This window comes from Octopus bimaculoides, chromosome 12 (genome assembly GCF_046866305.1).
Source record: "Octopus bimaculoides isolate indiv1 chromosome 12, ASM4686630v1, whole genome shotgun sequence".
NCBI classification, from domain to species: domain Eukaryota; kingdom Metazoa; phylum Mollusca; class Cephalopoda; order Octopoda; family Octopodidae; genus Octopus; species Octopus bimaculoides.
Genome location: NC_142939.1, coordinates 28,005,045 through 28,023,374, shown reverse-complemented (window position 1 = coordinate 28,023,374; position 18,330 = coordinate 28,005,045). Strand labels below are relative to the sequence as shown.

Genomic DNA, 18,330 nt, shown 5'->3' with positions numbered 1-18,330 from the left:
GGATTTTCAGTATTTTGTTTTGATTGCTTATGAAACTAATCAAACACACAGATACCAAAATTTATGATTCCAATAAGCTTTATATAAATATTGTTTTCTTTCGGTAATCGTTTATGTGAAATATGCATTTTAAAAGTTTCTAATGCATTCTGGACCAGGTTGATAGGGCTGAAGACAGACACTTTCCTCTTTTAGTCAAACCCTCATCAACTTTTTCAAGTTTCACTTGAAAGGCAAAGTGAGGATAGAGAGGGAAGTGCTGCCTTCTAGCAATTTTGTTAAAAGGTGGATGAACGTAGCATGAATGGCCCCAGTGAATGGGCCTACTCTAAGTATGCACCTGTAGATGAAGGGTAGATGAAGTGGAGAGGGCACTTGCCATAGAGATCAGGGCAATTGTAGTTTTTGTGGGGTTTCCATGAGCAGCCCTTGGATGCCTTCCTCTTTTGGGGATTTATTACCCCTGTCTTAGCAAAGGTATTGTTTTCAATTATGTTTGTTTGTTCGTTTGTCCACGAACAAAATATTTCAAGAACCAATAGATGGATTCTGATGAAACTTTCAGGGATGTTTGGGTCTTGTGACTGTCCCAAACTGATTAGATTTTGGTATCGATCTAGTACCGGACAAGGATTCTCAATTATTTTTCCTGTTTTTTTTTACTTAATTTTTGAGAGCGGTTGGGTTCATTTTTAGTACTCTCGTTTGTGAGTGCAGTCGAGTTTATTTCAGACATTCTCATTTTAAAAAGCATCTCTAGCACATCATTGAGAGGATGTTGGTGTTGCCTTGGCAGAGGTTTGCACTCTCTGAGTACTCTTATAATTTTTATTGTTTTTACCTTTTTAAACAATTAAATTAAAAGACGATTAAAATCTTTTTTCTGTGTTGTGTTGTCCTGTGCTATCCTCAGTGGTGAATAAAGAAAGTAAGATTATTACTATTATTATTAAGGCACTGAGCTGGCAGAATCATTAGCACACAGGACAAAATGCTTAGCGGTATTTCATGCATCTTTATGTTCTGAGTTCAAATTCCGCTGAGGTCAACTTTGCCTTTCATCCTTTCGGGATCGATAAAATAAGTACCATTTACGCACTGGAGTCGATGTAGCCAACTCATCTCTACTCCCCCCCCCCCACAAGCTGCCCTTGTGGCAAAAAATTGGAATAATTGTTATTATTCTTTGGTGTGGTAAGAATTATTTTATTCTCAAAACTTTAGTGTTATTACCTCTAAAAAAAAATAAACATTCGTAATCTACAGTTTTACTGTTTGTTTGTTGACTAATCAGAAACACTATCTCCAAAATCATTGGCAAACCAGTGTCATTCGTTCCCACCATTTTTGAGATAAGATTTCCTCCCTTCTCTCTAGCTCTACCTCTTCTAACGTGTTCTTGTGATGATGATGATGATGATGATGATGGTAATGTTGTAACTCCCCCCGCCACTCACCACCATTCCTATTCGTCAACAACAGTATTTTATACTCTTCTGACGGTGATAACTTAACGATGAAGTCAGTCTTATCTCTCTGCCCCCCCCCCAACTCTCTCTCTCTGCTTACTTTCCCTCTCTTTAAACTTCGCTCATAATTTCTTTACTCTCTCTTTCACCATTCACCCCTCATATTCTTTACTTAAATGCCTAGTCTATTGCTCTTGTTGCTACTACTACTACTACTGCTGCTGCCGCTTATATTACACCATTGTTGCTGTTGTTTATTTCCTACATAGCAGCACTTGTTTTCTTTGTCATGCACCAACACATAACCAGTTACCATGTAGAGAAATTCTACTGCTATTACTTCAAATAAACCTTGGATGTACATCCCATTTGGTATATTGTAAATAAACACACAAGTGTGCGAATCTGGGATATTTTTTAAAGGAATATATTCTTTTATTGTATATATATAGTTTTTATGTAGTGTTACACACACACACACACATACACACTCGTATATAATTTCGAACCACATTAATCTAACATGATGGACAAAGGAAAACAGAACGACACAAACTGAAAGTGAAAGGAAGGCGCTTAGTGTTGTTTACTAATGTATGCGTGTAGATTAGTATTGCTTGTGTTGTTTAGCATGCCGGGCGAAATGCTTAGCGGTATTTCGTCTGTCTTTGCGTTCTGAGTTCAAATTCCGTTGATGTCGACTTTGCCTTTCATCTTTTCGGGGTAGATAAATTAAGTACCAATTGCGTACTGAGGTCGATCTAATCGACTGGCCCTCTCCCCCCAAATTTCAGGCCTTGTGCCTAGATTAGAAAAGATTATTACCTGTGTTATTATACTAAAGTTGATTTCGTAGGGTTTTTGTTTTTTAGTTTTTCAATGGCTTTCCTATCTCTCGTTTAGAAAACCTTCAGTCAAAAAGAAGAAAAACAAAATTAAAATGTTGAAACGAAATAAATCAACTGCATATCAATAATTAGTACGATTATTGTCGATTGTTGACAATTTTTGCTGATTGTTAACCATTATTTGTTATCTTTTCGCTTTCAGTCGGTAGTTTGTTTCATTTTGTCCTCCGCCATATTTGTACAAAGTTCGAAAGATCGATACACACACACACACACACACACAAACACAAACGCACATATATATATGTATTTATATGTGTGTATATATGTATGTATATATATATATATATATATATATATATATATATATATATATATATATATATATATATATAATGTGTGTGTGTATGTATATACTCTTTAATTTTTAGTGTCAGCCCTAAACTTGCGGCCATGCTGGTGCACCATCTTTGGCTTTACTATACCCTCGTTATTTGGAATCTCCTCTGATATGTGGCATTTGGTGAATGAAAGAGTTTGATGCTGCTACTCTCATCTGCATTTCCTGCCATGAGGTAAGCTCATCCGAAATCCTTGACAGGAGATCCAGTTTTGTTTTGAAGACACATCCACACCATGCAGGTCTCCCAAGCTTTTTGAAAGGATATTGTAGAGCTGTGTGGCCTTGAAACCCAAGCTGTTGCAGTATCTGGTCCTGTATCTTGATGGCAATGTTGGGTTCCTTGGTGTTACACAGTAGCACCCCATTCTGCTGTTTGAGTAATTTTCAATGCCAAGGTTTGGTACAAGTCCTTCCAGGATCTTCCAGATGTATATCATTGCATAACTTTCCCACCTTCATTCTAGGGAGTAGTGTCTTAACTTTTTCAGCCTTTCCCTATAGCTGACACATTGCATCAAGATGCTTTTCTTTGTGTAGCTTTGCTGGATTGCTTTGAGTTCTGCCATTAATTTTATACTGTGTGGTAACCATAGTTGGGTGGAGTAGTCTAAGCAACTGATGACATGTGTCCTCCAGAGGACGATCATGGTTTCCTGTTCTCATTCTAGAAGTTCGAAGGATCCATCTGCATAGCTGTCTGCATTTTATTGCCAACTTAGTAATATATACCTGAAAAGATGCATCATTACTCCTGTTTATGCCCAGATCATGCACTAATTTTGATTCAGTGAATTCAATCTCCCCTGGGCCAGTGTATCCTGTCTGCATTTCATTCAGCATTATGTGCTGGTTGCACAGGGCTTGGAATTTTCCAGCATTAAACTGCATGTTATTGTACTCAGCCTACCTGTATATTACCTCTAACTCCCATTGCAAGATGCACATTATTTCCTGGGTTCTATATCCTCTGAGAGACTTTTGTGTCATCTGCATTGCTAGCAAAGGTAGCTATCTGAGCAGCTGCGGGTATGTCTGAGAAGGCCACTATGAATAACAGTGGCTCTATGACATTGCCCTGTGGAACACCACTCACTATTTGTGTTTCCTTTGAGGTAGCTCCATTGGCCACCACTGCCTAACTTAGTCATTCTCCAAGTTTTCCAATTATGTCAAAAATCATGCAGCTTGTGACATATACCATAGTCGACTTTATTGAAAGCTTTTGCAAAATTGAGATATATCATGCCTACATATGAGCTATTGAATAGCTTCTTGAACATCTAATCATAGTGCTGTATCAAGCAGCTTCTACCTGGTCAGTCATTCTCATCATCATCATTTAACATCTGTTGTCCATGCTGGCATGGGCTGGATGGTTTGATCAGGGCTGGTAAGCTGGAAGGCTGCACCAGAAGCAACGCAATTAGTTTCCTGCAAACTCTAAAAAAAAAGCTGGTGTGATTTGTAGAGGATTGTTGGGAATCCATCAGGCCAAGCAGCTGAGTTTGCGTCTACTTTACCTATGGCCTGTATTATGCCTCCTTCTTTAATGTCAATGTAGCCAATTATTATTGCTTCCTTGGCAACAGGTAAAGTGACAAAGAACTGCTGGTTTGTTCACTTGCCTATGTCCCAAAAGAGTAGTGAAAACACTTTTGAACTGTTCATTCATATATCTATCTATAAGGTAGCATTTTTGCAATGACATGGGTTTTAGATAGAGAGATTATTTGGAGTGTGTTTTTGTATGGTAGTAACAAGGTAAATTACAAAATACAAATCAAGGAGGTAAACAAAAGGGTAGAAGGTTGAAATATCTTATGTGGAGGATTCCCCGAAGTTTGGAAACCTTTGTTTTTTAACCCCAGGTCAGCTTTAATTTAGTAGAGCTGTCTATGATAAAAGCCTCAACTCAGATACTGCCATCTCTAATGCATGTATCTTTTTTGAAGATACATATGCGTGTGTGTGTGTGTGTCTGTGTGTATGTTTAGTTGAATAAACTGCCTGACAAAACTTAGTCCCAGTCAAAACAAATGTTCTGTTGTTATTCTTAAACATGCTTTAAAATCAGTAGTTCTCAACCTGGGTCCATATGGCCCCCTAAGAGTCCATATAAAATTTTGTGGGGTCTATGTAACAAAATAGTGAATTGGAGACCCACAATAGTATTTTAAGGGCCCCTGAAAAAATGATGCTTTAGATGTATGTATTGATGTACATACATCTGTATATTGGAAGAAACAGCCAGGTTTCTTTCTCTAACATTTTACGCAGTTCAACCTATACAAGTGAATGTGTGCTAAACAAAAAGGGAATTTCCCCAAGACACCTGATGAAGGCTGGAGGGTATATCAGCTGAAACGTGTTAACAGCAAACAAGATGAGGACAAATATCCGTCAAATCTAAATAATGTAAATAATGCAAAAAAGTGAGGGTTCATATATTTGGATTGTCTTCTGCTTGGAGCTATGACTAAAGAAAATGGTGAATTTAATATCTTACTGCTTGCTCTCTCTCACCAGAAGAAGGGTGAGAGTAGTTTTTATGACCAAGAAAGCCATAAAATGAGTTTAGTATCTTACCACATAAGCCATTTGAGATAATCTCTTCTGATTAAGGAAAGCTAATTTGTTTGATCATCTGAAAATGAATGGATTAGATAGATAGTCCAACTAGAGATGGAAATGTAGTGTCTTCTTATTTAACCGCAGATTAGAAAACCAAGTTTGTATTAGTCTCTTGAGTGACTAGGTGTGATCTACAGTTTTGTTGTTCCAGATATACTCTTCTCCAGTGCAGTTGCTGAACCTGTTAGAAATATCAGCCACAGGTCCCTCAAAGTACTCACTATTGTCCTTAAAAAACAAAGAGAAAGTTATATTGTCTAATACATTTTTAGTCTGGGTGTTCAGGGCTTGAGCAGCAGACAGATATTTGATGCTATATAGGGCTACCCCAAAAAAGGTTAGTCAACAGCAAAAACAAACTACCAGTGGTAAGATAGTCTGGAATAAGCTATATCTGAAGATAGACACAGTTCTCATAGCTGAGACACTAGTTCAATGGAGAAAATAAAATAAACTGTGTAAAACAGGTTTGGGTGAGTGAATGAGATTGTGGTGAAATCTGCCGCAAGTGTAGTGCATTCTATTGTATTCTATGCTGGGCGTTATTAACTGTGATAAACCAATGTCATTCCTTCCTTTAATCACGATACCAGGGATAAACTGTGGCTCTTTTAACTGTTGAGATTTTACATATCCTGTGCATATCATTGCAGCAATCATGCTTGGAATCTGACTGATAATTTATTCCAGGTTTTTTTCCAGTTTCACTTGCTAGAATACTAGGTTTTTCCCAGTTTCACTTTTCTGTTTGGGAAAAACCAAATAGAAAATTTGGTTTTACTTTCTTTTGCATGATTTTTCAGTAACAGTAGATGATTGATGTGCTGCAATTTTTTAAAAATATAGTTAAAACTTTAGAAAATCAATATTAAATGCTTGAAAATCAATAACTAAATGCTTGGTCATCATTTTGTTATACACTGGTACAATTGATGAAACAATGTAAGAAAAATGTCTGTATTTTTTCTATGTTTTTAAGTTTAAAACAGTTTTTTTTTTTTCTTAAATTTGTTTAAAATATTGAGGATAAAGAACTTAACATCATAGTCCCTTCAACTGTAGGCACAAGGCCTGAAATTTTGGAGGAGGGGCTACTTGATTACATCGCCTGCAGTGCTCAACTGGTACTTATTTCATTGACCTCGAAATGATGAAAGACAAAGTTGACTTCAGTGGAATTTGAACTCAGAACATAGAGATATATGAAATGCTGTTAAGCATTTTGCCCGGCATGCTTATGATTCTGCCAGTTCACTGCCTTAAACTTTAACATCATAAGGGTAGTTGATATGAAGTTAACCAGAGTATAACAAGAAACAGTTTTAGATATCATTCTTTTGTTGAAAGTAATTATTGTTTAGCTTCTGACCAATGATATTTCACTCGTCTTTCTTTGTCCTAGTTCAGACTTGGTGTACCTAGGACAACATTATCCAATATGTATGTATGTTTGTGAGAGTGAGTTTGTATTTCCTTCGAACTCATGTGTGTTCACTGATTCTAAGCAAACGGCTCAATCAAACGGCTCAATCAAACGTTTGATTTCAGTTCTCTGCATAATCTTGTCTGGGTTGTTCATTATTCAGTAGATGCGGTGGGAGCTTAGTACCATGCTTACAAACAGGTAAGAGAAGGCATCAGAAAGGGCATTGAGGCATAGAAAACTCTCTACATGCATATTCTTGTCTGACCTGTGCAAGCAGATGGACACTATAGTAGTTGCTCAGAGACCTAGAGTTTTGTGCCTAAGCCTGATAAAATGCCTTAACAAAAATCTCTAGGTCCCTGATTAATTGTTGTAAGTCCACTAATAATATATATTCTTTATAAAGACGGCAAGCTGGCAGAAACGTTAGCACGCTGGGCAAAATGCTTAAGTGTTTCGTCTGTCTTTATGTTCTAAGTTCAAATTCCACTGAGGTCAACTTTGCCTTTCATCCTTTCAGAGTCGATAAATTAAGTACTAGTTGCGTACTGGGGTCGATCTAATCGACTGGCCTCCTCCCCAAAATTTTCGGGCCTAGAATAGAAAAGAATGTAAATTCCTTATTTGGTGCTCTGAGATATGATTTTCTTTCTAGGTAAAGACCTCAGTAAACTAGTCACTAAATGAAGAATATAGTGCACTCCATTTCTTGAAGTATTGAGTGGTATTGTGTACTTCATTATGTATATATGTTGGTCTTAGTCTCTTACACACACGTGTACACATATATATGTGTGTGTGTATGTATGTATGTATGTATGTATATGCATGCATATGTTCTTGTGTGTGTGTATGTTTAATAGATATATGTATGTATGAGTGTGTATCTCTCTGGCTACTCAAGCTTTGTTTCATTTATGCAAATTACCTAGGTCATAAATGTGTCTTTTTTTTTTTTTTAATATGTCTAAGTGACCACCGGAGATAAGGTAGGACAACTGCTATACTGATACACCTAATAAGACAGAAATCCATGTCCACAGCTCTCTTCTTGTTTCCAAACAATCTGACTTACTTTTCCTTAAAGGTATATTAATCTTGAAGAATTGTTGATGCTTGAATTCACGTCCTCCTCTCATTAGGAGTTGGTGCCATTTTGCCATAATGTGTGTGTTCTACTCTCTCTGTAAGCAAGGATAATTTCAGTGAATCCAGTATTTTCTATATTGTTTTGATATTTTATTTATGCGCCCTTTTAAAGCCTAGCCAGGCTCATGGGCCCGGTTTCCCGGTTTCTATGGCATATGTGTTCACCCCGCCCCCAGCTGGATGGGACACCAGTCCATCGCAGTTTTAGTTAAGAAACAGGAAGAAAGAGTGAGAGAAAGTTGTGGTGACAGAGTACAACAGGGGTTGCCACCACCCCCTGCCGGAGCCTCGTGGAGCTTTAGGTGTTTTCGCTCAATAAACACACACAACGCTCGGTCTGGGAATCAAAACTGCGATCCTCTGACCACGAGTCTGCTGCCCTAACCACTGAGCCATTGCGCCTCCACATATTGTTTTGATATACCATATATTTGTCTTTGTGCTATTTCCCTCACTTTTCATTTCGCGTGCAAGTATGTGTGGGTTTGGTTTTGTAGTTATGAAGTTCCCTTTGCGGCATCATCATTCCGGGTTCAGTGCCACTGCACACAGAATCTTGGCCAAGTGTTTTCAACTACAGCCTCTGACTGACCAATGTCTTCTAGGAGAATTTGCTTAATGGAAATTGTAGAAAGGCCATTGTATATGTGTGTGTGCATGTCCATATTAGCATTCCACGAATTTCCTTGAATAAAGCAGTGTTGTGTTCAGATTTGTTGTTGTTGTTGTTGACATTATGACCAGTCACTGTGGAGTCAGAAATCCCCTAAGGATGGCCAGCAGGAAGAGCATCCAACCGTGAAATCCTGCCTGAAATATGGTGTCATCCAATCCATAATACCATCGAAAAAATTGATATTAGACAAACAGACAACCATACAAATATGTCTGGAAACATCCTTATGTTTCTTGTGGACAAAACAAAATGCATTTTGTATGATACATTGTTTTAACAACACACACGCACAGTTGTTTGTACCATGTGTCTATACATATACATCTGTTTGTGTGTGTGTGTGTGTGTCTGTGTAGCCCCTGCAAACATGAAAAATTATTTTGACTTTTTGTAGAAATAAACTATGAATAGATTGCACTTGATAACCTCAGCTGCTTATGTAGTAAGAAGAATGCATAACTAAAAATATAGTAGAGAGAGGGGAGAAGGAGAGAGAGAGAGAGAGAGAAATTGTGTTTTGTGTGTGTGTGTGAGAGAGAGAGAGAGAGAGTGAGTGAATCTGTGTGTGAGTTTTGTTTTCTGTCAGTTGTTCAGCTATGCTTTCTAATACTTTGTGATAACAATAACTGTGTATTTTAAACATCATTCTGTTCTGATGGAACCATTCTATATCATGCTAATAAAACCAGCTGCCATTTAAAACCATTCCATTAGAATTATCCTCATGTTGCATGTTTTATTTATATTTTGTGAAGTTCTTTGCTTCACTTATTAGCTCTGTTACACCCACATCACACTGCATCATAGATCAGTGCTCTAACATGTTATCACATACCTTAGTTATTGATTTACAAAGACTGGACATGTTGCATAATACAGTCCTAATGAAATTGTTTAACCCTTTAGTATTTAAACTGGCTATATCCGGCCAAAATATTCTGTTTGTTTTATGCTCAAACTGGTCAAATCCTGTCTTTCACACCTACCCTACAATGTCATGCTAAAAGTAAACAATCCCATAATCGAAATTTCAAAGCTACAAGATAATGCATGATTGATTGAAAACAATATGAATAAATAAGCATTACATTTGACAGAATAATCTGAATGCTAAAGGGTTAAAGAAAAAAACTGAATGGCCATGGCTAGAATGTCTTATATCAATAGTTCTCCAATCATGGTTCATTTGGAGGTCAAATAACAAAAATCAAATATTAGATTGCACCCCACCTTACCCTTTTTTTTTTTTTTACCAAAAGACAAGCCATCTGAAAGGCAAACTTATCGTGGAGTTAAGGCTAAAATATTTAATGTAGTGAGCTTAAAAAGCGAATCTGGCAAATATGGGAGGTAACTCTAAACATGTTTTGACTTTATTAGACCTTCTCATTGAACCATACTTGCCAAAATAGTAATACCTAAGAGAGAATATCTAAGCAAATGTATAATATTGTAGTTGTTTAGGTGTAAAAAAATTAGCATATTTAAAAAAAAAAATCCTTCATCATAAAATACAAGTGGCCAAAATAGGGTTTCTCTAAATGATAACGGGAGTAACATTATTCACTAGTGTGTTGCTCAGAGATTAGGGAGTCTCTCCAGGTTGAGCTGGTACTACAAACATGTGATTAGAACATCACAGGAAAGAATGGATTCACAAGATGGATTCTTGAAGCCAACTCAATCCAATTAGTAGGAGACCTAGGGTTAAATAAGAATAAGATGGTTGGGTAAGATCCATAGTCTCAGTTAGTCATGCTTGAGAATCCATCCAGAAAATCTAATGATGATTGCTTCTGATAGAACTATGGTGGAGGTACCTGAGGACTCTGGCCCCACCACCCTCCCAGGAATAGTGGATGGAGTAGATTCAGCAGAATCAACCTCAGTACATAACTGGTACTTACTATCAATGATGGAAGTCAGTGAGCTTCATATAGGATTTGGACCCTGCTGTAAAGAGGACCAGATTTTCTCTGGTACCCTACCATTTCTTCCACCACCCCTCCCTCATACTCCTTAATGACACACAAGGCCTTGGACAGAAGTCCTCCAAGCAGTGAAAGGAAGGCCCTCTTCTGCTTGGGTGACTTCTGTTATGGCTCTAAGTTCACAAATAGCAAAACCAACACAGGCAGGGATGTAACTAAATACCACAAGGCATTTTATCTGGTGTTCTATTTTTCCTGATACAATAGTTTCTAATTTAGGTGCAAGGCCAGCAGTTTTGAAGGGAAGTGGGTTAGTCAGTTTCATCGCCTTAAGTATGTGACTGGTACTTTATTTTATTGACTCTGAAAGAACATAAAGTAAAACTAACCTTGACAGGATTTGAACTCAGAACGTAAAGAACCAGAAGAAATGCCACAGGGTCATTTTTTAAATTTTTATTTATTTTTTTTTATTTGCTTAAACAAGTCTGCCAACTCACCACTTAATAATTATGATTGACGTCTTTGATTGAGTGACCATTGGTAGTTTAAAGAAAGCCAAGTCAGTTTTATTTGTGGTACAAGATGAATATAGCTTCTCTAACTATTTATAGTAACAGAGATAAGCTCCACTGTTTCAAAACATTGAGCTGCACCATTTATAATCAACCATTTGCTGATTAGATTCTTGACAGGACAAAAAAACAAAAAAAAAAATTATCAAAGATTCTGTTCAAGTTCATTTATTTATGATTTTTACATCTTTTGTTTGTAGTTTTATTCAAGGTAATTTCTTCCTATATGCAAAAATAGCCATCAGATAAGCAGTGTTGCTAAGTTCTAGCTTGTATTTATTTTGTTAATCCGACAAGGCAGAAGAGAAGAATTACTGAAGGCCTTCTTATCCTCTATTAAACTTACAGTCAGTGTATTCAGTAGGATTTGCTGCTGGCAGGGTTGCAGTATGGACAAAGACCAAAGTAGATAAAGTAGTGGATGAGTGGAATAGATAGTCTTATTATTTAGCTGCAAGTCAGTCCTGATAGAACAGACAGACCACTGGTCACGGGCGTCTGATCATAGTCATAGCTATCTCAACTTTGATAGTTTACACTTGCCGATACATACTTCTCGTTTTAAGACAGTAGGGTGTAACGAGGGAGGTTTGACTATTGTTTCTAGCAAGTAAAGCAACCACAAAAGCTCTCTCATTAGTTTGTGTACTTCAAGTGCATAGAGGTGAGGCAGCATAGAAATTGAGTGGGGATAAGTATTGTTAGTCATTACTCAGCCAACCATAACTTGTCTATTTTAGCAGGTGCTGTCTCTCTCTCTCTCTCTCATTTCACAGTTGAGTGATTAGCAACAGGAGTATTATCCAAACAATTACTCCAACAGCATGAAATGCAAACGAATGTTCAAAGACGTGTTTTAGCATAAAAATGTGAGCATAAAACAGAAAAGAATTGATTAGCAAATATTGTAATATTAGTTAAATCAGAAAGAAAGAGGTCTCTACTCAACAGTTGGCCACCATTGTGAGGTTGAATTTGCTTGTGGAGTGGACAAATTATTCCTTGTATGTAAGTCTTGTGAATGAGAGAATATAGTTTGTGAATCATTCTGGACATGTAAACAATATCCTTGTGTGGTGCGCATTTGTGTATTTCATAAAGGAGGGTTACTAATTGAAATTCTAATTATTTGGTCAGTAGTGCTACATCGTCACCTAACCATTAAATACACTGAAAAATTGAATTAAATGCCTGTTCATGTGACATGGCAAAATCTAAAATTTCCAGTTATTTTTGAATTGGATGTTTGGAAAGAGAAAAAGATTGTCCTTTGGAGAGATTTTTTTCTTCTTTTTCTAAGTAGCAGACAGAACAATAAAACCAATTTAGAAACATGACACTTGCCAAAAGAATTTTTCTTTCTTCCTTTCCTTTTGTTAACACTTTTTTTCTTTTGCCAATTAAAAAAATCTAGTTAAAAGGTTATATAAGCCTAATTTATTGAGTCAGTAACCTAGTTTCTATGTTAATAACTGACCATTTTAACCCATTCCATTTAGCAAACGTTTTCAGTAGCCAAAAGGCCAAATGTCATGGCATCTCTTTTAGATTGAATATCAACTTTGGTGTCAGATGAAAATACACACTGAATTTATAATGAAATGGACTGTTCTGCACCAACAAACACATGGAGCTTCTAATCAAATGGGATCCAAATCTATGATAGAGAAAACCATAACTACTAAAAGACTATATGATATAGGTTCAAATACAGATGCTATTTCATTAGATCCACTTGAAGAATTGAACTCGTCAGCTTAAGAGGGGTGCCACTGTCTACAGTGATAAGTCCTTCCTTCTTTAGGGTAACTGTTTACATTTAAGCAGATTATCTCATTTAAGAATTAAGTTATTCATCACAAACACCACTATGCTTGTGGTGTGATACAAATTTATTTGGTTCAACTTTCTGTGATATACTCCAATGTTTTATGCTTATAGAATTAAAAATCACAGAATTATTTCTTTGATCTTTGCTCCATTGAGCTTCCCATCCAGGTCTCGGTGCTATTTTTTGCTATTTTTTTAAATGATATTCTTTGACTTTACTGATTTCTCACATGCCTTTATCTCTCTTTTGTTTTTTTTTCTTCTTTTATAAAGCTTTAGCAGGGCATTATATATACATATGTACAGGGAGCTCCTGCCCTTTGGAACTGGCTCTTCCACTTCAGTCAGTAGTTCTCAATCAGAGTCCATTTGACCCTGGGGTGGGAGTGGGGGTCAATATTAGATTTTGGGGATTCACAGTTGTAGTTTAAGAGTCCATGGAAATATTTTGCGTTGCATGTATTTATTGCTTGGAACACTTAGGTTTCTTTCTCTAATATTTAATTTGATATATATTTTGGCCACTGAAACCTGTTCTCTGAGAGTACTATAGCAAACCTACACAAGTGAATGGCTGTAAAACAAAGTAAGAATTGTGAAACCTCAAATCGCTGGGGGAGGGGCTCCACAAAAAGAATAAAATAGTAATCAAAGGGGTCCACAGTTATAAATGGTTGAGGTCCACTGACTTAGGTATTCAGCCATCCATACACTTTTTGGTCCTGCTCTAAGCACTACATCCTTTGCTTCCTTACCAGAATTGCCCTCCTTCCCCCTACCATCCCAAATCCACTCCCATACCAGTGTTAACTTAGGTTCTAGAACATTAATGGCATCAATGTTACCTGTCTAAGAAATGCTTACCGAAGGCTGTGACCACCATTCCTTTCTTCACAACTATCAAGTAAAAAAAAAAAAAAAAAAATCAATGTTTTTGCTGCTTTGTGAAGACAATTAAAAAAGAAATCTGAAAAATAATTGAGCTCTGTTGTTAATGGCCTTGTTAAGATTATTGATATCTCAAACTATCAGATTATGTTTATCTTGTGTCATGCTACTGTTTAAATCACTTTTCTTTCTTTTCTCTCTCTCTTTTTAGGTTGATCTGATTTAAATATCTGCTGTTGTTTAAACAGTGACCAGGTGAACAGGTCAAAGACAATTGACCTTTCTACAAAACAGCTGAAGTTACAGTGGTTTGGGTTTCAACTTTGAGTAAGTCGAATGATTTGCAGTTCAAATTTCAAATTGTTTTTGCTTTCCTTCTTCGACCTCCTTTCTATTTTGTAACTCAACATATGTGACTTAACTGACCCAGTCACACAAATCCGTCACTCCTCACACACACACACACTCTCTCATCATATATGTCGCTGCACTTTTCATATATAATATAATGAGTTGAAAAACTTCAATCAGCTTAATATAGATTACCTGAGCAGTTGGTAAATAAAAACTCCCTTCAGGGTTCTTTTATTCTTTTATTTGTTTCAGTCATTTGACTGCGTCCATGCTGGAGTACCACCTTTAGTCGAGCAAATCAATCCCAGGACTTATTCTTTGTAAGCCTAGTACTTATTCTGTCAGTCTCTTTTGCTGAACTGCTAAGTTACAGGGACATGAACACCCCACAGTATCCGTTCTCAAGCGATGTTGAGGAGACAAACACATACATATATATATATATATATATATATATATATATATACACATACACAGATACACGACAGACTTATCCACTCACAAGCCTTTGGTCGGCCCGAGGCTATAATAGAAGACACTTGCCCAGGGTGCCACGCAGTTGGATTGAACCTGGAACCATCTGGTTAGTAAGCAAGCCACTTACCACACAGCCACTCTAGTGATTATGTTTAAAATCTGAAAACAACAAACTCCAGAGATAGCACCAATAAGATCAATTGATCAAAATATTTGGGCAAGAGAAAAAAACTGATGTCTTCACCAACTGTGCCTCATGTTTTTGTGTCAAATCAGAAAATGGCCAAGGTATAGAAAACCTGCGTTTTTACTACATCACACTTGTGCATGTGTATTTCTTTGCAGCAAAGTGCAAAGAGTCGTTATCTTTTAGCATTTATTGTTTGCTTGTCTCAGTTGTAAGACTGTGGCCATGCTGGGGCACTGCCTTGACGAATTTTTAGTCAAAAGAATTGACTTCAGTACTTATTTGTTTTTTAAGCTTAGTACTTTTCTCGGCTGCTTTTGCTGAACTGCGAAGTTACAAGGACACAAACACACCAGTTGTCAATTGGTGTTGGGGAGGACAGGCACAAAGTCACATACACATATGGCAGGCTTCTTTCAGTTTCCATCTATCAAATCCACTCACAAGGCTTTGGTTGGCCTGAGGCTATAGTAGAAGACACATCCTCAAGGTGCCATGCAGTGGAACTGAACCCAGAAGCATGTGGTTGGTAAGCAAACTGCTTACCACATGGCCATGCCTGCACATGTCCATCTCTACCTTAAAACAATTTTAATTTTTTTTTTTTTTTATTATATACCATATTTGATGGCATATAATGAGTTTGCACTTTTTCCCCTGAAAAAAGATTCACCCTGGGGTGCAATATTCTAGTTTGGGTCTGTATTACATACACTAAAGCACTAAAAACTTTCTTTATCCTGATAATGCAATGTTGAGATTGAGGTGTGTCTAATATGCCTATGTGTCTTTTTGGCCATCATATATGGAAATAGTCACAGGCATGTCTGTGTGGTAAGAAGTTTTCTTCCTGACCACAGGGTTCTGGGTTCAGTCCCACTGCATGGTACATTGAGCAAACGTTTTCTACTTTGGCCTCAGGCTGACCAAAGCCTTGTGAGTGAATTTGGTAGATGGAAACCGAAAGAAGGCCATGTTTATGGATGTGAGAGTATCTTTGTTTGCCCTCCACCACTGCTTGACAATCAGTGTCAGTGTGTTTACATTCCTGTAACTTAGCAGTTCAGCAAAACAGACCAATGGAATTAGTATCAGGCTTTATAAAATAAAATCGATTTGTTTGACTAAAATTCCTCAAAGAGGTGCCCCAGCATGGTTGCAATCTAATGACTGAAACAAGTAAAAGATAAGATTATAAAACTGTTAAATAAGCTGATTGCTTGCTACAACACATTTAGTTTTTTATTCAGTTAGCTGTGGATGGAAAAACAATTGAAAATTATTGATATAGATAATGCATATCAGAGTAGATCTGGTTTTTTAAAGGCAATTGGTGAGTAACAGACATGTTTCAGCGTTATTTGACCTTCTCGGCAAAACATTCTGTTTAGTTAGTAGAAGTAATTGATGCAGAGAAATGGAGGGAAGGTAGTGATGCCAATTATGTGTCGATTCCAGTCTTCACATTATTAACTTTGAACATCTGCAAACAGTTATGAGGTACAAGCGCTTACACGCACATGTACACACATGACGAGAACTTCCGCCTACCAAATTCAATCACAAGGTTTTGGTCGGCCTGAGACTATAGCAGAAGACACCTGCCCAAGGTGCCAAGTATTGGGACTGAACAGGAAACTGTGATTAAGAAACAAGCTTTCTAACCACACAGCCATGTGGAAAATAGAAGCTTTACTTACATGCAGTTAATGTTTTTTTTTTCTTTCAAGTTCATGTTTATTCCTGGTTGAGTAAACCTATGCTCAAAGACCTTTCAACTAGTACTGTTCATTCTTCTTTGCCCAAACAGTACACCTGGGACCATGTTAGTAACAACCTGTAAAAAAATAAAGATTTCATGGGTGGTTGGAGTAGAGTTGTGCCATCATCAGTGTAATCATATCCAGACGCTTCTGCTTGTTCATTTAGTAAAGGGCAGTTGGCGGTGGCGGGGTTTTTGGCATCGGGTAGTAAGACAGTGAAAGAAATAGAAAAATAATAAGAGATGTTAGCAAAGTTATCTCAATCAATCAATGAGTGGCATGCGAGAAACAGATGGAAATGGTTTAGATATGTTCAACGTAAGCAGCTAGATAGAATATTATAGGAGACTGTGTATTGGATGACAGAAGAGACAAGAGGGAGACAGTGCTGCATATACTGAGAATGTGAGAGAGAAGCAGGTTGGTGGCGGAATGAGAGCGACACGAACATAGTCGAAAAACCAGGCCCTGAACAGAAACAGCATAAATATCCTCTGCATTGCTCAGAGTTAACAGTGGCAGCTCCTTTGATTTGTTGTATATATTTTTTATTGCTTTTATCGTTTCACTGGAACCCTAAGGTAGCGTGTAGATAAACGCATTCTTGTTTACTAATGTTCTTTTAAGAACAGATGCACTTACTATCTTAGGACGTCAACCTGCCTGCTTTTAGTCTCCTCACGCAGTGCATCTGTGCTGCACAAGTGTGCAGTGTTATTGCACACTGCAACTGAAGCACAGCATATCCTATGTGCTGCTCCCAAATGTTTGATTTAAATACTTCTATGTATATAAAGTTTTGTTTGGGTATATTGAACAAGTGCTAATGCCACCATTTCAAAACGTATTACTGGACATTGTAGCTAAATGTGCCTAAAATCGATAATGTGGACATACAAATATGCATGGAAAAAAAAAAGCGAAGTGGTTACGGTGAGAACCGAAGTACGTAATTCTACTTAACCTGAGCTCACTTCGGACTACAACATGTAATATTATATCAGCTCCGTGTGATTGATTTCCTTGTCCACAAATTTCAAACACACTCCATTTTGCTTATAAGTAAGAGAAATGGGATGTTCAACATTCATGCCTTTACCGTGGTGTGTGGGTTGGAACTTAAACAAAATGGCCATTACCAATCATAGAAACTAACTTGAATTTTGACTTGCAAATAGATGAAACTTATTCTATTAACTTTGCAGGGTTAAGTTTTGTCTTAGAATTTAAACTGTTCAAGAGGAAATCCGGTGACCTTTTACCAAAAGCCCCACAAAATTTTATGGAAACCAACAGGCAATTAATTATACCTGGAAAGTTGGTTAAAGGCATGTGTATCTGGTTTTAAATAAAAAGTAGAGAAGAAACAGATAGACCCAAAACTGTAGACTACGTTTATTTTGTATAAGTCATCAGGACCTGCAAATTTGATCCCTATATTCTGTAGAAGTAAACTGCCGGTTGCTTGTCTATGTTAAGTTGCCTTTCTCGCTGCAACATTTGAACTAGGGCAGTTAAAGGTCAAACACATACGAACTAGTGCAAACGCAGATTCTAAAACTCAATATAAGCAACGATATACCGAAATTAGCTTACGAGCAAGCTATATCCCCACTCGCAAAACATTGGTGGATTTACAGAACTTGTCGAACACAATGTCTTGCAGGTTACGGTCGTTTGCGTTTACTTTCAAATCCTATTGAAATCAGTGTCGATAAAATAA

The 18,330-nt window shown here is 37.1% G+C and overlaps 1 protein-coding gene across 3 annotated transcripts in view; it reads left to right on the top strand.

The window, feature by feature from the left end:
* The window catches only part of LOC106871908 (uncharacterized), a 54,979-nt gene that overhangs the window by 23,034 nt on the left and 13,615 nt on the right, over positions 1-18,330 (top strand). For all 3 annotated transcript variants that reach the window (XM_089360889.1, XM_089360887.1, XM_089360888.1), the window contains exon 2: positions 14,038-14,153. The gene's annotated coding sequence lies outside the window, so the exon portion shown is untranslated. The remainder of the gene's footprint in view (positions 1-14,037; positions 14,154-18,330) is intronic.